The sequence below is a fragment of the Carassius gibelio genome, chromosome B15, assembly GCF_023724105.1.
Source record: "Carassius gibelio isolate Cgi1373 ecotype wild population from Czech Republic chromosome B15, carGib1.2-hapl.c, whole genome shotgun sequence".
NCBI classification, from domain to species: Eukaryota; Metazoa; Chordata; class Actinopteri; order Cypriniformes; family Cyprinidae; genus Carassius; species Carassius gibelio.
The window spans coordinates 27,013,726-27,041,694 of NC_068410.1; the positions used below are offsets into that span (position 1 = coordinate 27,013,726).

Below are 27,969 nucleotides of genomic sequence, written 5' to 3' on the forward strand. Positions count from 1 at the left end.
GATAAAAGCACCGGTTAAATGTAAAACTATGTAAATTTGATGTGATAAAATATATAGATTAAAATGTAATTAACAATATAGAACAAAATTAACAATATAGAATACACTGCATTTTAGCTTGCTTTTTTGCTCAAATGCATGATCTATTTAAGTCTATGTCATATTAAAAAGAATCTTTACTTCTAACCACAGAGAGCTAGTTCCAGCTTACACAACTTCTCAGTTTAAATGAACATTTGCAAATTGGTATTTCGGAAAACACTGAATCATTAAACTGTTAGTATGGAACTTGCAACCATAGTTTGCTAACAGTGATTTTTGGGAAACGCACCCTAGCTCTGATTTGAAAAAAAAACAATACAACATTTAGTTTGAGGCCAAAAAGTATAAAATTAAAAGAATTACCCAAAATAACAAAAACACTTTGGCTCAATATAGTGAACGGTTTTGTTTTTGGGGAAACAGGTTGAGGGAGGTCTCCTCATTTATTTACTCTACTAATCTCTCTAGTTCTTGTTTTCTTTTTGGTCTCATTCATCTCCGCTATTTTTCAGAGTCATCATGGACTGAGTTCATGCAGGAGAAATCCTTCTTCTGTCAAATCAGGTCAGACAGACTTGAATCAAGCACTATTAGACACATTTATTTTACTATTACGCACATTTATATTAACTGTTCATAGCTGTAAGTGCAATAGTATAATTTCAAACTGCCATTTATTTTGTTACTATGTTACATGCATATGCATAGTGTGGTAGGTTTGAAGTAGTCACTGCATGTTGTCAATATGTCAGATGCATATTGTACACTAGTCTAGTTGGATAATAATATCTTTAAAATGTGATTTTGTTTTTGTTTGTTTGTGTAGTGGTGGTAAAGAGAAGGAATGAGATCTGCAGTACTATCCTTTCAGGATGACTCCATATTTAATGAAGGTTCAAGACTCCGAGCTCTCTGAGGAACATTTCTGCTGCCTCATATTGGCTGAGAGAGTTCACTCTGGATATGAAGGTAATCGCACACAGATGGTATTGCCCTTGATTGTTTAGCTTTCAAGCTATTATTATAAATAAATAGGTTGTGTCTTTTGAATTTTATTTATTTATTTTTCTAATTTGCAGTACCAAGAATTCCACCTGATAAGAGAATCTTCACCACAACACACACGCCAAAATGTGTGTTTCAAGATGTTGATGAAAGGTTTGTGTCTGTGAACCATGAAAGGGGTCATATGAAGTTGCTAAAAATAACATTATTTTTTGTATTTGGTGTAATGCAATGTGTCTATGTAGTTTAAGGTTCAAATAACACATTATTTTCCACATAATGTATATTATTGTTGCTCCTCTATGCTCCGCCTTTCTGAAACACGTCCATTTTTACTAAGCTCATTGTTCTTACAAAAGAGAGGTATACACATAGACAGTAAAAGAAATGGACACAGCGACCCCAGTGGAACTCAATTGAGACAAATGAAGCCCATTTTTAGCGTTTTTTAGCACTTCCGTTTCTGACGCGCAGACTCAAACGAAGCTTGACGACGTCAGCAACCTGTCTCTGCAAGATTAACGATGGCAGTTTTCACGCACAGCTACTAGAAGATTTACATCTGGTAAATCTTCTAGTAGCTGTGCGTGAAAACTGCCATCGTTAATCTTGCAGAGACGGCGAGCTTGAGCGGGGAGTTCTTTGTCGTTAGTGAGCAGAAGTATTCTGATTAATTATTTTGTATAGTATTTTAAAATGTAACGCCAGTACGCCATATTAAGTTAATTGCCTGCGAGCTTCTCCTCCTGTCTATATGGTAATGCGACATAGAGTCAAGTGGTTATGACGCAATCGTTAGCCTATTTATTTACAAAAACTGTTTATACGGGGCCATAATGTAACATAGAAGGTAATGGAGCCCTTTATACATTGTCGTGTATCTTTAGAAATAAATAATGGACAAACGGAGTCTTTAAACGCCTCAGATGTAAAGTTATTCGCAGTCAAAATGACGCCAAAATGAATGGGAGTCAATGGGAATGCTAACGCAAGTGAAGTTCTGCTAAAAGATGGCAGCCCCCACCCGACTTCAACTTCCGGTCGAGTTCCTTGCCGCCTGGGTGTACACTGATTGGCAAGCTATCCAGTGTATTGTGATTGGCTGAATGCCTCAAGTGTGTGACAGAAATGTTACGCCCCTTACCATACTGTGAAGCCATCTCCCAGGGCAACAGGAAAAAAACAATAGACCCTAGTAGTCCTATCATACACTTTATCTCAAGTCTTGATGATTTATTACCCTGATTTATGGCCTGATTTATGGCCGTACAGTCCGTGTAGATTGACAGGTAGTCAGAAGTGTGCATGGTCAGTTTGGATTGATTTATGACTATAAGGCCTGTCAGTCAAAGCGGTTGCCATGCCACTGGGTCCTGTGACCCTTGATTGACATGGCAGAGGTGTGTAAATCAAAAGATCAAAGAGATCTCAGATTTGACTTGTGTTGTGTTTATTACTGGATATATGATGGTTGTATCTGTTACCAGAGCAGTGGGGGGGGTTTCTTATGATGGTTGTATCTGTAACCAGAGCTGTGGGGGGTTTCTGTGAAATTCCTTTCTGGCTTGTTGTTCACACCTAAAGACAGTGGGGAGGTGTTTGGGTTCTTCCTGGGGAAAAAAAATGGCTGTGCAAAAGTGAGGGTTTTGACACCCTGACAGGATCAATGTTTGTTTGATCTATATGGTGTTGATACCTAGGCACCGACAGGCCACATGCTCCCCATCTACAAACACATTTGAAAAGGAGGACGATGTCTGGTGTCTTTCCAGGTGAGAATTTCAAAGAGTGAGAGAGACAATTATCTAAATCATCAACTAACCAAGCCGCTGAAGAGATAAATAATTGAATGTTATCTGGAATTAATAAAATCAAACAGGCATTCCTTAATGTAATGAAAATACTATCCATAATATGTGGTGTTTAAAAGGAGTTGAAATCTCACGTTAATTTTAAAACCAACTCTAAACACACACACACACACACACACACACACATTGGTTTTCCATGTTCTATGGGACATCCCATAGACGTAATGTTTTTTAGACTGTACAAATTGTATTTTGCATCACCAAACATCAACCTTACACTTAAACCTACCCCTTACACAAAATTTCTTTCATTTTAAGATTTTCAAAAACACTTCATTCTGTATGATTTATAAACGTTTCCTCACGGGGACAAAAACAATTCCCAAGGATTTGGGATATTGCCATCATTGTTCCCCATAACATGGGGTATACCTGAACCACACACACACACACACACACACACACACACACACAGTAAAACTGAGTAAACTAAATTTGAATTATGAGCAAAACCTTATTTGTTGTTTTTACGTTGTGTTATGTACATATTTTTTCATTTAATAATCTAACCTGTAGATAGTATGTGTACTGTAAATGAACAAATATACATTTGACTTAAACTCAGTAAAATAATTACACCTTCCATTTTAAACATGTTTAAAAGATTACACATTGTGTGTCACTAAAGCAAGGCACACTGTCTATTGTCTTAATTATTTTTTAAATAACCTGATGACCAGCATTGTTTCTTTAGATCATTTATGCACACAAGTGCTTTTTCACACGACTAGAAAACTCTTAGGATGTGTTTGGCAAACATCATTTCTACATCTTAAATGCATGACTGAACTTTTCTCATTCGACAGAAATACTATTTTCTAATTATTTCCCCGGCCTATAACACGTGGTGTAAATGTTCTTACCTAGAACAGAAAACATACACTTTGACTATTTGATTATTTTGTAGGCATCGTGTAATGTTAAATGGTTTACTAAAAAAAATTTAGCACCAGCAGCTGTGATTTTCAAAATGAAAGAAATGTACAAGCTAAGGATGTTTCAACTATCATCATTTCCTTTTGACTCTGATAAACTGGTAATGAATTTTCTATGCAAGTGACACGATATACAGTTCTCATACTATTTGTGTAGATAGCTGTGCTAAAACATTTATGACTATTTTTGCATGCCAGCAGATTATGTCAAGGGTGTTTCACATCTAAGAATCACAATGTTTTTTAAATGACATTTTTCTTACACCTCAAGATTTAGCCATATCAAGATTTTGGACGGCCGTTCACAATTTGTTTGTTGGACTGTACGTTTTTAGGTGATCTCTGTGTGGTGTCATCATAATAGGAATAAATGAAAATTAAGAACTTAAGTTACAGTTTTTCTCTTCGAGATATTTCTTTTAGTGCAACTTTGTGTCTGTCCAAAAAGTGTGATCACATGAAGCATCGACACAACAAAAAATTAAGTCTAGCTGTTTTACACTTAAAACTATTACAACCTAAACAAATGAAACGGTTCCACTGAAAGATGCCCACTCGTTTAAGTTTGAGCATGTTAAAGTTTCCACACTCCTGTGTAGAGATAAATTTTATGCATAACCTTTTGTGTATTCACGTGACCAAATCACTAAGAAAGAGAGTATAGCAAGAAAGCAAATGTTTACAATGCATATAAAATTCAGAATACAATTGTAAAAAAAAAATTATGTTGATTTGTAAATGGTATTTTTTATTAATCCACTAGATTAAGTCATCTTGTTCAGATAGCAGATGAAACTATTCACATTTTGTTTGTTTGGCCGTTTTTGTTTTAAGACTCCTGTAAGTTCATGCTAACTCTCGCGTGGGAAAGAGAGCAGGGTGAGCACATCCTATTCATTTAAGAAAAAGTATTAAACATTTGACCAAACTTTTTTATTATTTTGACAAAACACAACAACATTAAAGAATGTTATCCGTTCCTATGGCCATCTTCTTTGACTCAAATAAAGCAACATCTCTGGTGTACGCAAGCATCTACAGTGTGTGTATGTGCTAAACATCTGTTTCTCCCACTTCTGCCAGATTTGTTAGATGGGCTTTTGTTGTAATACAGACACATTTGAGAACTACGATGTTCTCACTTTTGTAATGGTTATAGAAAAATTCAAAAATAACTCTTGCATACGTAGCAAAACTGACTAAAAAAAATCACTGAATTATGAAATGCAAAAGTGTGTACGGCATTTGACAAAACAGGATTTTAGCTGTAATGAGCACATAAGACAAAAATTGTCAAAGTGTGACTTGTAAATATATTCTATTTTATTTTGTTTTATTTATTTATTTTTACCAGAGATAGTCGACTGATCTGTTTACATGTTGTTTTGCCATTTTCTGATGAAGAGTTTTCTCTGACTGTGGTCAAACATACAGTGCCTGTTCATAGGAATTTTTACAGCATAACTACAGCATAAAAATATCGCCCCTACATCTAGAGCTCTTGTTCATATAGCTGATGATGATGTTCACATTTTTATTTGTCGTACTCGTTAGTTTCAACATTTCTACTGGACATTAAAGAGTAGGCCTATGTGTACTCCCTTTATGTCAGAAGCATTAACATCTACTGTGTGCTAAGAATTTTCTGCTTTCTCCACTTTTGGTGGATTTACTAGAGGGACTATGTGACCTTGTTGTAATGTGATTACGTTTAAGATCCATATGATTGCACTAAACCCCCTTGAATAGGTTATAGACATACTCTTTTATACAGGAAATGTTTCCACAACAGCAATATGTATCAGAATAACAAATACCTAATTTGAAAATATGAAATCCTCTCTTCTAAACTATTGTGAAAACTTTTAATGTTGATCCGGCCCACCAGCCGTGTATCTTTTTCATTGTTTTTTAGATAAAGACTATTCTCAGAGTTTGGTAAACAGGCAAAAACATGAACAAAATGTAGTACAAGATGATTAAATGATTGTCAAGAGACTGTTTAAACTGAGATTGTGATGCACTTTAGAGTTTTTTCTGGTCTACCAGTGTCACAAAGACACAAAATTTTCAATCAACTTGAAAATGAGTCCTGCCATTTTCTGTTCTGACTGTTACACTTAATACAAACCCATCTATTACACTTAAAGTTAGACATTAAAAGTCATGGATGTCACAGGAACTATTTCCTTTCCCTGTTTCTCTAAACATCACACTAAATAAACCAGAGATCACATGTAGAAAGAATTCTTTGAAAGGGGCATGTTTTAGTCCATTTTAGATGGTCTGCACCAACACATGTTTTAGATGTTTTAGGTATTCATCAGACTAACAGGTTTGATTCGGGAAACACACACAACTGGAACTAAGTTTTGTCATGTCTTTATAATTGATCTACTTTTACTTTTAAAACAACACAGTGTGAAATGATGGTCTTCGACAGCATGGGCCCCTGAAATGTTGTAGTATATCTTTGTTTTCACAAAATATCTAAACATTTATCTATCTTAAAATATTAGTTATTACGTGTTTACAAAGTTGTCATGTCTGACGTTTACATTTTTAAGAACATCTGATATAGTTTATCATCTTTAAAATTGTATAACGTATATTTCACCAAACCTTGACGCCTGAAAAACGGGTTTAGCATCAGTCCACATTTCAGTTGTTAGCCAGAAAATGCAAGTGAGCCGATATTTCATAACCCAGATAATCTACATGATGTGAAACTAGCTCACAGTTACATTAGAGTTTTGGGGTTCTAGTTTATGTTGAATAGTGTTTGTTACTGTTCCACATGTTTAACACCACATTACTCCATTGTGAAGATATGTACTGTATAAAAGGTTTTTCACTGTAGTAGTCCAACTCTGAAACCAGACCAAACAAAAATGAGCTTGAGCCTTAGTTGAAGCAGAATTAAAATGTTTTCTTTTTATCTTTCCATGATTTGTGCGTGTTGTTCTGAACCACGGTTTCATTTTAAACATCACAATCGTATTGTATTGTCCTGTATGATTGTAAAGAGTTTTGTGTGTGTCAGTCTCTGGATTTTTTTATTTTTTTTTTGCAAACAGAACTGCTGTAATGTTAGCGAGCTCTTTGTGTTGTCTGCTTTACTGTGTTTATATACGTTAGATTTCCTTAAATTTGCTCGATTAAAGTATTTAACACAGTTTTGGGTAATGTGAGTGTGTGTGAATATAGAGGATCTTTACAAATATTTTTTCTTGAAATATCCATCTAACACTCTGAACCAAGACTGCTTCTTTTAAATATAACATTAACACATTCATAATAATTATAGTTCTCGGCCGATTTGTACATTATTAAATTATATTAGTGGTCATCACAAACTTAAGGTGTAAACAAAACCACCATGCAACTGTGTACTTTAGATTTACTAGAAAGATAATTTTGATGCTTTGTTCGCAAGGAAAACATACATTGTTTAAGATGGAAATAATCTCACTGAATGTGCTAAAGCATCCAATGTTTTATGACTACTGAAGGTGTCACATCCTTGTTTGTTTCACACTTGTGGGGTCCTACCTACTTTCCAAGTGTGATACTTAAAAAAGCTTTAGTGGCATATAGTTAACCACAGAAGACTTTCTGCATGCTCCTGTTACAATGGCGGCCGCTGCTCCAAACAGTCCATGTTGAGAACAATTTTTTCAATGATAAACAAGCTGTTTCAGTCAATTTAAATTTATTTTAAAACCGAATGATCAGTCAGATAATAGTGTATTCAGTATAACAAACCTGAACAATGATGTTGTAATGTTTCTTTTTCAGTGTTTACTCACCCTTTTATGTGTTCCTTGCTCTATGTTTAATAAATGGCTGATGGATTAAGTTTTCCCAAGCCACAATACATTACTGTTACTTGAAACAAGTGTCTTAACAAAAATCCTAATAAACCTCGTAATCTATAATCAAAATATCTTCCAGTGAAAATGACAGAATTCTCTTTGGTGACATAAGCTGGGCTTCGCCGGTCAAAACACATCCCTAATTAGGCCCCTTCACCCTCCTCCACTTTTAGAGTGCAACACCCCCATCTCAACAACCAACCAAGCAACATTTGAAACGTAGAAACAAGACCACCCTTTTTTTTTGTTTAAATGTACAGAAGATCCACCACTACTTCCTCGTGACTATGGCTAGTCTTCATCCCCTGTGAGCGGCTGACCTCATAAACTCTGCAGTTATCGCAGGTTTTCCTAGATCTGCGAACAAGGGGTTTTACAGCACGGTCAACAGAGCTACTGCAACATCTTGTTGATCAAAACATTATCTACATGGACTGACAGAATCAGCTTCAACAATCAAATTTGTCTGCAACTGACGCACTCTCTAATTTTTCAAATAATAAGGCTTCGACGGATCTGAACCATAAACCAGAAATTGAAACTGAAATTGCACAAGGCCTGGATCGTCATGGATATATACAGTCAGTCCAGATTCTGGGAAATGGTGACAACATTCTATATTTATTAGGGTACAAAGTTTATCTCTTGAATTAAATTCTGAAAAGGATGTCTGACGCTGGGCAAAAGCAGATGGATTGCAACTGGAGTTCTGGCGCCGCTACGGATGATCAGATGAAGTGCGACTGGGTGAAGCGTGTCATGTAACAGACTACATAGACACTATGTTTAAACAGCGTTACCGAGAACAAATGATCAAACTGATGCATGCGGTCATAGAGAATCCAAATCATGATTGTACCGGGGATACCAAGTGTGTAAAAAATCTTAAGAATGAAATGAATGTTGTAAGAAGCCTGAAAAATAACCCATGGCCTGATTTGACTAGTATGTTTATTACCAGTAAAGAATCAGTCTGTGTAACGACTAGAAAAATTCTGGATGTGATGTCTGAATGTGACGATGAGATGGACATTAACGAGGTTCTCTGTCTGTGAACATGTGTAACAGATTTATGTACATTGTTGGTTTCAAAAAATTATGGTTCCATGACATGTGAAATTGTTCAAACTTACGTCAACTACATAATAGAACAAAACATGCTGGCCTGTAGAGATTTTCTTTTCTGGCTAGACCACCTGTAATGTCATTATTACTGTTTGTTAGTAATGCCAATTTGACCATTTTCTTCACTATTTCAATGTATGAATGTATATTCAAAAATCTATTGTTGAAATAAAAAGTTGAATCACATTTTAATCTTTTGTGGTTTATGAAACAATGGGTCTGAGCTCATGAAAAATGTGTTAATGTTATATTTAAAAGAAGCAGTCTTGGTTCAGAGTGTTAGATGGATATTTCAAGAAAAAATATTTGTAAAGATCCTCTATATTCACACACACTCACATTACCCAAAACTGTGTTAAATACTTTAATCGAGCAAATTTAAGGAAATCTAACGTATATAAACACAGTAAAGCAGACAACACAAAGAGCTCGCTAACATTACAGCAGTTCTGTTTGCAAAAAAAAAATAAAAAAATCCAGAGACTGACACACACAAAACTCTTTACAATCATACAGGACAATACAATACGATTGTGATGTTTAAAATGAAACCGTGGTTCAGAACAACACGCACAAATCATGGAAAGATAAAAAGAAAACATTTTAATTCTGCTTCAACTAAGGCTCAAGCTCATTTTTGTTTGGTCTGGTTTCAGAGTTGGACTACTACAGTGAAAAACCTTTTATACAGTACATATCTTCACAATGGAGTAATGTGGTGTTAAACATGTGGAACAGTAACAAACACTATTCAACATAAACTAGAACCCCAAAACTCTAATGTAACTGTGAGCTAGTTTCACATCATGTAGATTATCTGGGTTATGAAATATCGGCTCACTTGCATTTTCTGGCTAACAACTGAAATGTGGACTGATGCTAAACCCGTTTTTCAGGCGTCAAGGTTTGGTGAAATATACGTTATACAATTTTAAAGATGATAAACTATATCAGATGTTCTTAAAAATGTAAACGTCAGACATGACAACTTTGTAAACACGTAATAACTAATATTTTAAGATAGATAAATGTTTAGATATTTTGTGAAAACAAAGATATACTACAACATTTCAGGGGCCCATGCTGTCGAAGACCATCATTTCACACTGTGTTGTTTTAAAAGTAAAAGTAGATCAATTATAAAGACATGACAAAACTTAGTTCCAGTTGTGTGTGTTTCCCGAATCAAACCTGTTAGTCTGATGAATACCTAAAACATCTAAAACATGTGTTGGTGCAGACCATCTAAAATGGACTAAAACATGCCCCTTTCAAAGAATTCTTTCTACATGTGATCTCTGGTTTATTTAGTGTGATGTTTAGAGAAACAGGGAAAGGAAATAGTTCCTGTGACATCCATGACTTTTAATGTCTAACTTTAAGTGTAATAGATGGGTTTGTATTAAGTGTAACAGTCAGAACAGAAAATGGCAGGACTCATTTTCAAGTTGATTGAAAATTTTGTGTCTTTGTGACACTGGTAGACCAGAAAAAGCTCTAAAGTGCATCACAATCTCAGTTTAAACAGTCTCTTGACAATCATTTAATCATCTTGTACTACATTTTGTTCATGTTTTTGCCTGTTTACCAAACTCTGAGAATAGTCTTTATCTAAAAAACAATGAAAAAGATACACGGCTGGTGGGCCGGATCAACATTAAAAGTTTTCACAATAGTTTAGAAGAGAGGATTTCATATTTTCAAATTAGGTATTTGTTATTCTGATACATATTGCTGTTGTGGAAACATTTCCTGTATAAAAGAGTATGTCTATAACCTATTCAAGGGGGTTTAGTGCAATCATATGGATCTTAAACGTAATCACATTACAACAAGGTCACATAGTCCCTCTAGTAAATCCACCAAAAGTGGAGAAAGCAGAAAATTCTTAGCACACAGTAGATGTTAATGCTTCTGACATAAAGGGAGTACACATAGGCCTACTCTTTAATGTCCAGTAGAAATGTTGAAACTAACGAGTACGACAAATAAAAATGTGAACATCATCATCAGCTATATGAACAAGAGCTCTAGATGTAGGGGCGATATTTTTATGCTGTAGTTATGCTGTAAAAATTCCTATGAACAGGCACTGTATGTTTGACCACAGTCAGAGAAAACTCTTCATCAGAAAATGGCAAAACAACATGTAAACAGATCAGTCGACTATCTCTGGTAAAAATAAATAAATAAAACAAAATAAAATAGAATATATTTACAAGTCACACTTTGACAATTTTTGTCTTATGTGCTCATTACAGCTAAAATCCTGTTTTGTCAAATGCCGTACACACTTTTGCATTTCATAATTCAGTGATTTTTTTAGTCAGTTTTGCTACGTATGCAAGAGTTATTTTTGAATTTTTCTATAACCATTACAAAAGTGAGAACATCGTAGTTCTCAAATGTGTCTGTATTACAACAAAAGCCCATCTAACAAATCTGGCAGAAGTGGGAGAAACAGATGTTTAGCACATACACACACTGTAGATGCTTGCGTACACCAGAGATGTTGCTTTATTTGAGTCAAAGAAGATGGCCATAGGAACGGATAACATTCTTTAATGTTGTTGTGTTTTGTCAAAATAATAAAAAAGTTTGGTCAAATGTTTAATACTTTTTCTTAAATGAATAGGATGTGCTCACCCTGCTCTCTTTCCCACGCGAGAGTTAGCATGAACTTACAGGAGTCTTAAAACAAAAACGGCCAAACAAACAAAATGTGAATAGTTTCATCTGCTATCTGAACAAGATGACTTAATCTAGTGGATTAATAAAAAATACCATTTACAAATCAACATAATTTTTTTTTTACAATTGTATTCTGAATTTTATATGCATTGTAAACATTTGCTTTCTTGCTATACTCTCTTTCTTAGTGATTTGGTCACGTGAATACACAAAAGGTTATGGATAAAATTTATCTCTACACAGGAGTGTGGAAACTTTAACATGCTCAAACTTAAACGAGTGGGCATCTTTCAGTGGAACCGTTTCATTTGTTTAGGTTGTAATAGTTTTAAGTGTAAAACAGCTAGACTTAATTTTTTGTTGTGTCGATGCTTCATGTGATCACACTTTTTGGACAGACACAAAGTTGCACTAAAAGAAATATCTCGAAGAGAAAAACTGTAACTTAAGTTCTTAATTTTCATTTATTCTTATTATGATGACACCACACAGAGATCACCTAAAAACGTACAGTCCAACAAACAAATTGTGAACGGCCGTCCAAAATCTTGATATGGCTAAATCTTGAGTTGTAAGAAAAATGTCATTTAAAAAACATTGTGATTCTTAGATGTGAAACACCCTTGACATAATCTGCTGGCATGCAAAAATAGTCATAAATGTTTTAGCACAGCTATCTACACAAATAGTATGAGAACTGTATATCGTGTCACTTGCATAGAAAATTCATTACCAGTTTATCAGAGTCAAAAGGAAATGATGATAATAGTTGAAACATCCTTAGCTTGTACATTTCTTTCATTTTGAAAATCACAGCTGCTGGTGCTAAATTTTTTTTGTAAACCATTTAACATTACATGATGCCTACAAAATAGTCAAATAGTCAAAGTGTATGTTTTCTGTTCTAGGTAAGAACATTTACACCAAGTGTTATAGGCCGGGGAAATAATTAGAAAATAGTATTTCTGTCGAATGAGAAAAGTTCAGTCATGCATTTAAGATGTAGAAATGATGTTTGCCAAACACATCCAAAGAGTTTTCTACTCGTGCGAAAAAAGCATTTGTGTGCATAAATGATCTAAAGAAACAATGCTGGTCATCAGGTTATTTAAACATTTTTTAAGACAATAGACAGTGTGCCTTGCTTTAGTGACACACAATGTGTAATCTTTTAGACATGTTTAAAATGGTAGGTGTAATTATTTTACTGAGTTTAAGCTAAATGTATATTTGTTCATTTACAGTACACATACTACAGGTTAGATTATTAAATTAAAACATTTCTTACATAACACAAAGTAAAAACAACAAATACGAATTTGCTCATAAATAAAATTTAGTTTACTCAGATTTACTGTGTGTGTCTGTGTGTGTGTGTGTGTGTGTGTGTGTGTGTTTGTGTTTGTTTGTGGTTCAGGTATACCCCATGTTATGGGGAACAATGATGGCAATATCCAAAATCCTTGGGGATTGTTTTTGTCCCCGTGAGGAAACAAGTTTATAAATCATACAGAATGAAGTGTTTTTGAAAATCTTAAAATGAAAGAAATTTTCTGTAAGGGGTAGGTTTAAGTGTAAGGTTGATGTATGGTGATGCAAAATACAATTTGTACAGTCTAAAAAACATTACGTCTACGGGATGTCCCATAGAACATGGAAAACCAATGTGTGTGTGTGTGTGTGTGTGTGTGTTTAGAGTTGGTTTTAAAATTAGCGTGAGATTTCAACTCCTTTTACACATCACATATTATGGATAGTATTTTCTTAACATTAAGGAATGCCTGTTTGATTTTATTAATTCCAGATAACATTCAATTATTTATCTCTTCAGCGGCTTGGTTAGTTGATGATTTAGATAATTGTCTCTCTCACTCTTTGAAATTCTCACCTGGAAAGACACCAGACATCGTCCTCCTTTTCAAATGTGTTTGTAGACGGGGAGCATGTGGCCTGTTGGTGCCTAGGTATCAACACCATAAAGATTAAACAAACATTGATCCTGCCAAGACGTCAAAACCCTCACTTTTGCACCACCATTTTTTTTTCCCCAGGAAGAACCCAAACACCTCCCACTGTCTTTAGGTGTGAACAACAGGACTTCACAGAACCCCCCCCCCCCCCCCCCCCCCCCCCCCACAGCTCTGGTTACAGATACAACCATCATATATCCAGTAATAAACACAACACAAGTCAAATCTGAGATCTCTTTGATCTTTTGATTTACACACCTCTGCCATGTCAATCAAGGGTCACAGGACCCAGTGGCATGGCAACCGCTTTGACTGACAGGCCTTATAGTCATAAATCAATCCAAACTGACCATGCACACTTCTGACTACCTGTCAATCTACACGGACTGTACGGCCATAAATCAGGCCATAAATCAGGGTAATAAATCATCAAGACTTGAGATAAAGTGTATGATAGGACTACTGACCCTTTTCACAAGACTGTGATGATGTGTTTAACTGTCATCAGTATTGTAAATCCTCAAAAGTTTTTTGTATTTGTATTTTTTTTTTATGTATGTACATTTAAACACTATGCTTTGTATTATATCACCTTTGCATCAAAAAAAAACAAAAAAAAAAACAGTTAATGCTAATGCCGAGGGTGTTTCCAATGCAGCATTTATGGAAGTTATTAATTTGTCATGTTCTCTCTTCTTACTGCCATTACAGTCTCTCTCAATTTTACTCATTTTATTGAAATTCACAAAAACACTGTTGTGGAGTTTTTCTTTTGCTATTTGAGAAAATAGGAATGCAAAAAAAGATTTTGGTACTTTCCCATTCACTGTTCTTCAAGTTGACCCAACTATGATGAATTCCACTGCTGAGAAACCCAGAAATGTGTGAAGGGTCCATAAAACCCATTATAAAAGAGACATTTGTTGCATCCAGTGGGGACTAAATTACTGATTATAATGACTTATACTGTCTTTTTATGCATAGTGTATCATGCTGCGTAAATATAAAACCATGTCTGCATTTGTGATCGGAGAAACGACAAACAACAAGCGCTACTCATTTCGGATATTTTTCCTAAGGACAACAAACGCTCGTTAACTGATTATTAACCATTAACAGACAAGATTATTTTAAATTATAATTTAATTTAATTAGAAATGATAAGTGTATGTGACCCGTTAAAAATACTAAAATTTGTTTCCTGGGGATTAATTTCACATGTGCAAAAAGCAACAAACAGAACATTGATGATTCACATGGTTTTCACATCATGCACCAGCAGCGCCTCTGCAAGCGGAGAAAAACATAATAAAGCTAGGCTATATATTGCGAATAAATAGGCCTATATGAGAAATATATTTTTATTTGAATAATAAATTACACAGAGTTCCGGTTCATTTTTGTGCTGCATGAAAGGAAAAAAGTTGGCAGAAAGTGGCAATCCTATTTTTCTTTAGGCTTATTTTACACACAAATATTTTTTTTAATTGTGAATGTACACAATTAAAGGCAACCCGATTATATTCATGACTAAAAGGAGAAGTTGCTCCCACTGTTAGAAAGGGAAAAAAATCAAGTTAAGCTATGCTACTTTGACAATGCAGCCTGTTTATTATCATAATAAAATAGCGTCAAACATCCATCCATCCATCCATTCATCATCTTCCGCTTATCCGGGGCCGGGTAGCGGGGGCAACAGTCTAAGCAGAGACGCCCAGACTTCACTCTCCCTAGCCACTTCTTCCAGCTCTTCCGGGGGGACCCCGAGACGTTCCCAGACCAGCCGGGAGACATAGTCCCTCCAGCGTGTCCTAGGTCTTCCCCGGGGCCTCCTCCCGGTGAGACGTGCCTGGAACACCTCCCTGGGAAGGCGTCCAGGAGGCATCCGAAATAGATGCCCGAGCCACCTCAGCTGGCTCCTCTCGATGTGGAGGAGCAACGGCTCTACTCTGAGCTCCTCCCGAGTGACCGAGCTTCTCACCCTATCTCTAAGGGAGCGCCCAGCCACCCGACGGAGAAAGCTCATTTCGGCCGCCTGTATCCGGGATCTTGTCCTTTCGGTCATGACCCACAGCTCATTACCATAGGTGAGAGTAGGAATGTAGATTGACCGGTAAATCGAGAGCTTTGCCTTACAGCTCAGCTCCTTCTTCACCACGACAGACCGGTACAGCGACCGCATTACCGCAGAAGCTGCACCAATCCGTCTGTCAATCTCACGTTCCATCCTTCCCTCACTCGTGAACAAGACCCCAAGATACCTGAACTCCACCACTTGAGGCAGGAACTCTCCACCAACCTGAAGTGGACAATCCACCCTTTTCCGACTGAGAACTTTGACAATGCAGCCTGTTTATTATCATAATAAAATAGCGTCAAACAAACATATGAAATAAAACCACTCAGTTTAAATATGTTATAAAATCTGTGCTGTTAAGTATTATCACCATACCACCATGATGTTATGCAAAACATTTTGTTTCACATGGGTATTGGAATGCTAGTGAAGTAGGCTATAATAAATAATATTTTGGCATTCAAATACATTGTGAATACAGAAAAATTTGATTTTGTGTCGAATGAGAGACACAACATTGGTTTCAGTTTTGTTTTAGCCTAAATGAATTCGTTTTGGCTTGTTGTTTATGTTGCCATTAATTCTTATAGACTATTTTTTATTCTTGGTCTTTTTGTTTTAAATAAGCTACTGTTAATTAGACAGGTAGGGGCGTGGTTGACTTAACTTTTATAAAGAACATCTCTTTGGATTTGAGACTTTAGTCTTTGCAACATAACAGATCTTCTTTATGCAATAAGAGCTTGTAACACTCCAAAGAGAAGGGACAAATTGAAATCACATCGTATGACCCCTTTAACTATGACTGAAGAAAATACTAGACTGTGGTTAGTTGTCATCACCTGCAATTACTATATTATGCATCATACATGTACAGGATTGATTAAACACTTAAATCAATAAGGCAGTAATTCTATTAAGCTTCTTGTCCTCATTTGTAAGTTGCTTTGAATAAGTGTCTGCTGCTGAATGTTTAAATGGAAATGGAAATTAGCCATTACATATTTTAATTTGGCTAGAAAATACTTGTCTGTGGTTGACAACTTTGTTGATGACTTTATGGTGTGAGGATGCATTTTTAATGACTTTGTTGTTTTAGTTTTTTTTTTTTTTTTTTTTTTTTTATACTGAACATGACTGAACAACAACTAACAGGGCATTAAAATGTGCACTATTTGAGCAAATGTAAGAGTCATTTAATGTGGATAAAGCACTACAGCTTATGTTTGTTTTACAAGTCTTATATTGAATCAGTTTTGTCTTTATCCTCCCTGTATTGGTTTCCTGCCATAAGAACTCTTGAAATTGTTGAAAATGAGAGTAGTAAAATAAATGTCCTCATTTTTAGATAAAAGCTTCTGCTAAATGTAATGAGAAGCAGCGGATAAGCTTAGCCAAGATAAATCAAAGGCAGTTGTTGTTAAAAGCCCAGAGTATAATGTCAGATAATAGCTTCAAACCTATAGAGTTTCTAAATAGAGTTCCCAACCTTTCCCTCTGGCTTTCAGTTTGGAATATCTTTTTTTAGAACAAATCTACTTGGACCATCTTTTATCCCGTCAGCTTTGCAGCTAAACGCTGAAACCAAATTTTTTTTGGGAACTGAAACTGAATAATATCATCTAAAAGCATATTAATACTTACTTTGCAGGGCAGTGCCTTTGTTAGGATTTCTGCCTCAGGACTTGATTGGGACTCCTCTTTTGTTACACCTGCATCCCAGTGACAGACCTATAATGCTGGCAGTGCATCGGAAAAGTAAGGATACAAATTCATACACGAACACTTGCTGATAAGTTACATTTTATACAAATGTCCTAATCCTGGTGTTCCATCAGTGGGCGACTCATTTTTACACCATTTTTGTTATGTTGTGTAGCACAAATTCAATATGAAGTTGAGTATCATTATCTACTACTAAATAAGACTAGCTAAAACTGAAACCTATAACTGGCATTATGCTACCCTCAGCCAACCACATCCACTATTGTCCTTGCTTTACTATATGCAGTATAGTTCTGCAGTATGTTGGGCAGCCATTTGATCACTCCTCGATCCGATTCTGTGTGAGAAATGGATAATATATTACTCTAGACACAAGCTGGTGTAGCTTTGTAAACCCATGGAGCCGCAAGGTGTCCTTTGTTATTGGACGACACAAAGTTCACATGTGAGTTTTCACCGTATGTATATATTCCTAATGTTTTTTTATTTAATTTAGATAAAGGTAAATATAATACACATTTTTGTTTTATAATTTCTTTTTTGGTATATGGTTTCTGTGTGTACGTCCAGGGGTCCAATGAACGAGGATGTGTTTTCAGCTCCAGCTTTTACAGAGGAAAAGATCATGGATTCAGATATACAGGAAATTACTGAACAGATCCACAGACTGCTTTTACAGGTGAAATCTCTGTATTTTGCAGACACAAAAACACATGCACACTGGAGAATGTAAAAGTAGTGCATTTTTAGCACTGTAAATGTGATAAGGTTCAAAGTTCCACAGATGGCCTCACATTCTCCACAAACACTCTTTAGCATAATGTGGAATTTGTAGTTGATGTATCGAAGACTGTTGCCATAGCTGGTTGCTAGTTAAAATTTTTGTCTTTTTCAGCAATGAAATGGACTGTAAGTTTCTGTTTTGCAGCCGGTCCACAGTATGGGTTCCAGTGGTTATGGCAGTCATGGCAGCAATGGTTCTCATGAGCACCTGCTGAGCATAGCGTCCTCTAGTGACAGTAATGGAAATGGAAACACAGCAAACAGTGGGAGCAGGATCAACGGAAATACCAGAAAGGAAGAGGGAAAATGCAAACCAGTAATTATCCTTCTCAGTATATATTTATTTTATATACAAACCATCTGCTTTATGCAGATTTTTCTGTGATGGCTTCCTAATCACCCAGGAACAGGTTACCTGGATACCTGTCCTTACAGACATCACAAATCAATGGGTTTCTACAATCCTTGCTTACATGACCGGTCTTTAGACATTCAAAACAGGATCTTTTAAAATGCTCAGTTTTTCTCTGTGTGTCATGATCTTTAAATGAGAACACTTTTCCAAGAAATGACTGCCTTTACAATCAATACACATCATGCTGTTGCCTTTCTGTTAGTAAAAGTATTTTGTACTTCGGATGAACAACAGTCAGAAACAGTGTTAACAAATGAAACAGTAGCAAGGCAGTTATTGGTCAGTTTAGACTTAAGTTTGATACAAAATGAAGAAGCTAATTGTCCACTTTGCAAATCTCTGAACAATGGATCAGAAAAATCTTAAAGGGTTAGATCACCCAAAAATGAAAATTATGTAAATAATGACTCACCCTCATGTCGTTCCAAACCCTGTAAGACCTCCATTCATCTTCGGAACAAAGTTTAAGATATATTAGATTTAGTCCGAGAGCTTTCTGTCCTTCCATTGAAAATGTAGGTACAGTATACTGTCCATGTCCAGAAAGTTAATACAAACATCATCAAAGTAGTCCATGTGACATCAGAGGGTCAGTTAGAATTTTTTGGAGCATCGAAGATACATTTCGGTCCAAAAATAACAAAAATTACGACTTTATTCAGCATTGTCTTCCATTCCGGGTCTGTTGTGAGTATGACGTATGACGTGCTGGTGTGTTTTCTGGCAGATTCTTGGCGCGATCATATCCATGATCAGCTCTCATGTTGTGAAGCTATGCTCAAAATTAAAGGCATTCTTGTTTGTCATTAGTTTTATTTTCAATCGCTTGTCTAAAAGCTTAGAAAAAAGTTTCCATTTACAGAATTCCTCCGTTTGCTCCAAAGCACAAGGAAATTCTCCTTTATTCAAACATTAATTATCTTAGTCCGAGAGTGTGATGTAACAGAAACCTATCATTTTAACAGGGGTGTGTAGACTTTTTATGTCCACTATAAGTATCATATGACATACACCAAATCCTCCCATTCCATACCACCATCTAGTGGTTAAAAATTACATTTGGCGCCTACATTTTCATTTAGCATGTTTATTACAGTGGGGTGTTTTTAGGTACTCAAATGTGCTAAAATCCTTCAACAAAGATTAAATTATTAATAAATAACAGTGATTATTTTCTCTCCCCCGAATGTTGTTTTCCTGTGCGCTGATGTTTAAAAAAATTATTTAGTACAACAGTACTCAAACCACACCACATCATGTATAAACTTGTCTTTCAGAGGTCATTTCAGGATATTTGTAAAGGGGTTCACATGATGAAAGCTCAGGAGCAGCAAAGCTCCTCTTCAAAAGCAGAACAGAAAAAGTCTTTGGACAGTGAGTATATGTTTGTTATTGTGTATCAGGGTATGTCAGTGTTACATATAATAGTGTCAATGTGTTAATTTGATTCTGTGTTCGCGTATTTATTAAGTGTCATTAGCAGGCTTCAGGTTTCCTGTTGTAAAGCAGAAAGACTCTGCACTGCTGGTCAGAGATGGACCTGCCACAATGGAGGAATTCAAGGACCAGACAATGTACTCATAGCAGCAAATCAGCTGTCTAAACAGTGTGTTCAGGTTTGTGTGTAAAAAAAGATCTTGATTTTTTTTTCTATTTGCACTTTTTTTTTGCTCCCTATAAAAAAGACATGGTCTGGATAGAGCAGCTATTGTAGTAAGGTCATACCAACTGTTAAACGCTTGTTAAAATGTAGCGACACCTTATTGCTTTTTACTAAATTAAAGCAAATAGTAAAATTATAATTATAGATTTACTTAAAAATGTGAAATGTAAAAATATGACAATTATACAAAAAGTTCAATATTTGGAGTTGTTGCAAAAACAAAGAAAATCAAATAAACAAATTACATAGAAAAAGTGGCAGGGGTATTGGTTTGCCTTTAGACTTAATGCACAGATTTATTCTGACATATACTATCAGATTTTTGTGTTCTCCATTGCCATGGTTATCACTGTCATTCAATGCATTTTCAGATTCAATGCAATTTAATTACAAATGTCAGTCCATGAACATTGCAGTGTGTTGCTAGCAGCATGAAAAATAAAACTTTTATTTAAATTGTGAATGGGTTAATTACTCAGTGTCCAGCCCTATGTCAGATATAAGTATGGTATTGCTTGAATATGTATGCATTAGTGAATTGTGTATTTCACAAGTATTTGGAGAGCTGTAACGTCTCAAACACAGCAAAACAGAAGTATCAGTTCTCGTCAAACACCACCTCCTCAAATTCAGATGAAGACAAGAAAGCCTCTGATGCCAGTTTACAAAAAACTGATGGTAATTTTGTTTTCTTGGATTTTTTAACAGTTCTGGAAGGCAGTGTTTTGGTAGATACCAACAAAAAAAAAAGATGATTCCTTCAATTCCTGTTAGCATTTTTTGTATGTATTTTTAGATTCTCTAGATATGGAAGCACAAACTTCAATGTCTATAAAGACCAATAAAAAGCCTCCACCAAGTCCTGCCCCATGTCATGTTATTGGAGGGCCTGTATCACCTTTGGACTTAGCCAGCAAACCAGACAGCGTGATTTCTCAATGTTCTTACAGCAGCACAATTGTACATGTGGGAGACAAAAAAACACAGGCAGAATCAGGTACTGCATCACACACATTATCACCAAAAAATAGGCCTGTTGATTTAATGCTTTAATTTGATGCGGTTAATTATAGAATAAATGCATGAATCCACATTTTTGAATGAATCAAGTGCACAGTCTCTTGCTTCATTTCTGTATGAATCAGTTGTTGTAATTAATTGGTTTAATGAATGACTGAATGACTCAGTCATTAAGACAATGACTTGCTGCCACCTACTGGCAGTTTTAGATTCATAATTAGAGTATAATTTCATGAGTATCAGGATAATTTTATATTTCAATATGCAAATTTTTATAAAAACACATGAATGCCTTTTTAAAAACCCATCAATGTCATAGTGTAATTTATGCAATTCTAATTGCAATGTAAATGCATTCATGCTGCCAATGAATAGTCTGTGTAAAAATACAACAATAAAACAATGTTATGGCCAAATTGTTGTCTTTTGTGTTATAAATGATTAATCAAAACGTTTATTTCTAATTTATTTATACTTTTACAGACTACTGTCTATTCAATGTTTAATTTCTATTTCTCATTTAACACAATGACGACTTTAAATTATCCTTTGAATGGTAATTTCTGAGCTCAAATTCACATGCATTTAATTTGTGATTAAATGACACATTTTAATCGCTCTACAGCTCTACAAGCCTACTCTTGCTTGTGTGATATTACTAAAGTGTATAAGTATAAGTCATAAATATAAGACAAAGAAGCATATGGGGCATTTTTTCCCTCATATCTTAAATTTTAGGGGCATTATAATCAGTTGTTGTCCTGCATCATGTTTCTTTAACAACTACATGCAGTGTAAGATGATGTACAGCTCTGGTCCGAGTGCAATATATGCATTATTAATTTAGCATGGTATTTAATTTATTTTTTATTATTAATTACACTGTTAACATTTTAAATCGACACCCCTAGTTTCAGTATATATCTGCAATGCAGTGAACCTCTATTGTTCTTTCCAAAGTACTGATGGGCAACAAAACCATCCAGGTGTTGATTCAAGAGGAATATTCAATTAAGATTGTGATCCCTGTGTCATTTAACTGTTACTTACAGAGATCACTGAGGATGTTGCAGAAAGCCCAGCCCCTTCTGCACCTGTTAGTGTGCTTTCCACTTCCAAAGTGGAGCAGGAAGCCTATAAGAAGCTGGGACTCACAAAACAGGTGCTGGCAGTGCACACAAAGAAAGAAGAGCAAGCATTTCTCAGTCGGTGTAGGGAACTTCGGAATGGTCCGGTCCTTCAGAAGGATTGCCAAACTAGCACACAAAGAAACCAAAGACAGGCTGCTGAGGGTAACTTTAACATTATAAACATTATAAAGATTTGATGCATGCTATCAACGGGAGTGATAAAACAGATATAGATAAACAATGCTTATTGGCATTACTTACTGTAGCAATGCCACATAAGGGGCGATATATCTATATAGTGTATTTTATATATATATATATATATATACAATACCCAGCAACCCTTGCAGCCTAAACAAGTGTAGCGGGTAGGTGATTGAGACTGGAAGTGTACCTTTTAAGGCCTAATCACTGGCGCTGATCATTTGGATCAGGTGGCGTAAGTGACGCGTCCCTTTAAATGTGTCGCAAGACATCAACAGAAAAACATTAATGCGGTGTGAGTTGAAGAGTGAGTCTCTTGGTGTATCGTCTGTGCAAACAGGATAATTTCGGCTTGGTGTCTGCGTGTATGGTAACCAGTAAATGGTGCCCGTAGTCACGAGTCTACAGACACTTGTTCGCAAAATAGCGAGTAGTGATTCTACATGGGTTTGAGGTAACGAGTAACATCGAGGAGAGTGTCCAGCTATTAATCATTCATGCCGTTTAAACTTTGTTAAAGGGTATATAGCTCTTATTTATTTGGGTTGGTGTCAAAAGAAAAAAATGAGGATTGCCTTCGTTGGTCACTAGCTACTGTTTTTCCTGGGTTTAATAATTTTGTTTCATTTTGTATTTCTTCATATGTGTGTCTTGGGGATCTGCTACCACTGTTTTTGATGACCTGGACCCAGGTGGGCCTAGGAGGGAGTCCGGCTAGTAGTAGTTCGTTAATTTAGATGTTGTTGTTTTTTTGTGTCTGTTTGGCAATTGTCATTATTCAACCTTTGGCCCATGGGCATTGTGCAATATTTCCTTTAGGAATCGTGTCTATCTTGCAATGTTTACTGGTGTGAAGTGTGAAATGCTGTGTTAATGTACGCATGGCCAATTTGGTTTGAAGTGTTTCTTGCAGTGTTGGAGTGTATGTGAACAGTACCTATATATCTGACTTTATTCACTGTAGTCTAGGCATTGTTAGATGTTTATCTTGTAACTCATTTATTATGAGACCTTTTATTCACTGTGATTAATCTATTGTAGAATTGTTCATTGTTACCTATAGGAAACATCTGTCTGCTCTGATTGCCAATCAGTGTATTGTCTAGTGTTTAATAAAATTGAGTACATCAGTCCCATTTTCATCCCTTCATTGGAGATAACCTGTCTAAATAGCTTGAAGGGGAGTGCTGTTTGGGGTTTTCTACTTTAGATATACAAATTGTGAGACTGAGCACACCCCTAGGGGTCACACAAGTCTACACCGGCCAACAAGCATTTCAGACACAACAAGCCTACAGCACCACACAGCACCTTCAAAACCCTCAAGACTGCAGTACTAGTACTCACCATTGCTTTCAGACCTATACCTCCTTCACTTCACGGCAGCCAGCATTTACACCCCAGACACATTTCCAGTATGGAATGGCATCTGACCCAAAACACTCCGCGACTTTGCCTCCTTCTCAACCGCCCTCAGTTTTTGAGTCTCGCTGTAGTTCTCCATTGCAGCTGGACTTACTTCAGATGGAGGAAAAGCAGCAATCTCATTCCGCAGCACCCCAGTCCAACACCCAGGGTAATTGCAGTTTAGTACAGGACAAAAACAACACATTCATCGATAACACTTCTTCTGCGATAGATGACTTAAAGCAGGTAAAGGGCTAAAAACATATGGACAGTTTTGAACTCGCACACCTTGCAAGTCATGAACTTGATGAAGTCCATCTTTCACCTGATTTTCTTTGGCTACTCTTCCAGGAATATTGTTTGGGTAACGGTGGCGACCACTCCTCATCCAGCAGCGTGTTGGATCTGTTGTTGCTGGAAGACTCTCATTCTGGCATGGGCTCTGCCATGTCAGCATCTATTGGCTCAACTTCCAATGACTGCAACACTTCTAATAGTGGAACAGGTCACTGCAATTTAATGCTTCACATTAACATCAACACATTAATACAAAAAAATACTTAAAGCTGCAGTTGGTAACTTTTGACACTCTAGCGGTTAATAAACAGAACTGCTTGCTTCTTGCGGTAGAACATCGTAGCCGGAGCTACTTCTCTCTGTTTATGTCTATGAAGAATCACAAAGGTACTGGGTTACTCCGCCGCGGTGCCCCCGAAGCAATCTAAAATAGTCAGACTATAAACACTTATTATAGGTGCACCCTAGTGATTCAGGACAAGCTAAAAACACGGTTTGGAAAATTATTATTATATACATTTTGTAAATTTTGAACACATAAAAAAAGTTACGGACCGCAGCTCTGATTGGTTGTTTTCTTACAGGGAGCGATGCATTTCTGCAAATGGCAATAGGACCACTGGGAGGAGCCAGAGGAGCTTGATTTTTTTCACAGATTATCTGTCTCATATTCTACTGTCAGGACATAATGACAGGTTTAACAAATATGTAAAAAAATACATTCTTACAAAAGTTACCTACTGCAGCTTTAAAGGGATATTTCACTTTGGAATTAAATTTTGGTATGTTTTAACTTACCTCAAGGGCATCCAAGAAGTAGGTGTCTTTGTTTCCGCAGTAGTTTCAATTTGTATATTTTTAGGTCAAACCGTTCTTGTCTGTCACTCATATAATGCAGGTCAATTGGTCATCACCTCAAAGAGCATGCAACAAATTAAGTCCAAATTGAACAATTCCCCATCGTAAGTGCATATTGATGGCCTAAGACACAAAACGAGTGGCTTGTATGAGAAAACGAACAGTATTTATATAGTTTTTACCTCTTATACACAACCACGTCCAAGTGATCTGAGGGTGCGTGTGCTTCCTGGTGTGTGATGTGTGTGCGTGTTCTGGCTAGTCCACATAAGCGCTGGAAAGCGCCATAAGTGTTCTTTCGCGCGTGTACGTCACTCATTGTTTACTGTTTACCACACGATACGCCACCAATCTGCACTGTCTGAAATATAATGCAGTAATTGTAATTAATTGGTTTATAATGCACCCTATAATCGTTGCGATAATAATAAAAATGCAACACTTTACTCTATTGACAGCATGCCATTGGGTCCCTCTGGCCTTGGACGTCGCCTCCAGTTTATACGTGGCATACTAAACACAACGTGCAAAACGATATGGCTCAATAGCGGAGAAAAATGTGTACTTACGATGGGGAATTGTTTAATTTGGACTTCTCTATGCATGCTTTTTGAAGTGGCGACCATAGACCTTCATTATATGAGTGACATACAAGAACGGTTTGACCTAAAATGTACTGCAGAAACAAAGACACCTGCATCTTGGATGCCCTTGAGGTAAGCTAAAACATACCAAGATTTAATTTCAAAGTGAACTATCCATTTAACACATATAGTCTGTCATCACAGTTTATTGGAAGGAATTACTAACAACAGAGTACTTGATTGAAAGTTGTCAGTTTCTACCACTATTTTTCTGTTGTTACCTCTCAAGACATTTTAATCCGTAAAGTATTGTGTGTATAACTCTTTCCTTTATGCTAATAACAAATTCACCATTAAGTATAGGTAGTTCCAAAATTGTTGAGCAGGTTGCAGTCACATAACACTTTTCTATTTAATAATGTGCAGTTAGTTAGTTATAATAATTAGCCACCTGTGTGAAGTCAATCTAGCTGACTGACCACCAGAGAGTGTCAGTGACTGACAGGCTTTAGATTTTGAATCTTTTTTTTTTAATACTGTAGACTCAGTGGCTTCGGTATCATGATATCCAGTACTTTATTATAGCTTAGTCATACCAGTCAGAGTTATTATATATCATAATATATAATGGCATCAGCTCAGAAAACTAAACTCGTTTTGCATTTTCTCTTCCTGAGCAGGAAGTATTTTGGCAGTGTGGAATCCTCAGAGAACAATCACAAGAGCAAAGACATAAAAAGGAACAAGAGGAGAATTTTAAGTACGTTCTTCAAGAGCCTGTTTGGAGATTTAATGCCAATGATAATGACTGTGTCATGATGACCTATCAAGTGCCATCAAGGTGAGAGTTAATTCTGTCTGTATTGTGAGAAAAGGGAATTTTGTAAAGCTCAACCAAAAATGAAAATTATATCATTTACTGATCCTCAAGTCATTCCTAAACCCATAAGACTTTTGTTTATCACAAATGAAACACAAATTAATGTTTTTTTTTTTTTTTTTTTTTTACAAATCCTGATAGATTTCGATCACTCAGCTGAAAATCCTTTCGACCAAAACATTCAAACTTTGAAAAGTGTATAAACAGATTGTGAATTACTTTTCTTCGGTATTGATGTACTTTCAACTGAAACGGAATTGAACAGAGAGCAGGGTTTTATCTTATTGCATATCACTGCAATCTTTCTCATAGCAAACTAACGGTTTGAAGGGAATGATTAAAACCCTTGTGCGGTCTTCGGTCATTTCTGACCGGAATATTTTACGTTTTGAAATGTTAAAAATCACAGCTTCATCGAAATGATATGAAATGCGGTGACCTTCATGGCATTTGGGGTGTGAACACACAAAAAAATTGAGGGCATGATTCGAACAGTCTAAGTGGGCGTAAAAAAAATAGTAACACTCATGGTCTTCGGTCAAAAATGACCGTCCATAGGAAATGAATGGGAAATAGACAAAAATACAACAATTCAGAGAATATTTGTGTACACAATCTACAAATCGATCACAAAACTGAAAAAAAGTGCACAGCAGTGAAGGGATAACACTATAAAACATCAAGAGTGTGATATTGACACATCCAATCACACACAGATGCACACACACACACACACACAAACACACACACACATACTTACACATAGACACCTATGAACTACTGTGTCTGTAACACAGAGCAAAGTTTTGAGAATGTGAAATCCATTCAATAATTCAGTCATAATGCAGAGAAAATCTAACAGCAGTGAAGGTATGACACTCTAAATAATCACATACACACACGCGCGCGCACACACGCACACACCTAAGCGCTGCCTCTTGGGTTTGTCAGTGCACTTAGAAACTCAGACTTGGTCCTTTGCACCATTCTGAGGATTCTTATTTTTTATTTTTTTGCAGGAGCTCTCTGCCACTGAACAATATGTTCAGGTTTGATTGCAATCATAATGCAAAAACTTTAATGCAAATAATGCATGAAATCATTATTTATAACAGAAGAAATATAAAAAAATATACAAAAAGTACTCTTTAGAATGTATTAATATATATTCAAGTCCACTACTTAATATGAGTAAGCAATTATGTCTAAAAACAATAAGGGAATTCACAAGCCTCTCTATAGATTCCTATACTGGTAATAAGTGGTTGCACCATGCACTTACATGTTTTTCTTTCTTTGCTCTTTCTTTGCTCCAGGTGGCGCTGAAAAATCTTCAAAAAAAATGTATTTGAAAGGCCTAGTCTCTGGTTTAATCTGAAATACAACATTAATTCGAAAATAATTTAGAAAAA

At 36.0% G+C, this 27,969-nt stretch overlaps 1 pseudogene; it reads left to right on the forward strand.

The window, feature by feature from the left end:
• LOC127972535 (period circadian protein homolog 2-like) overlaps positions 1-22,573 on the forward strand; it is a 61,428-nt pseudogene extending 38,855 nt beyond the window's left edge.
• The last annotated feature ends 5,396 nt before the right edge of the window (positions 22,574-27,969 follow it).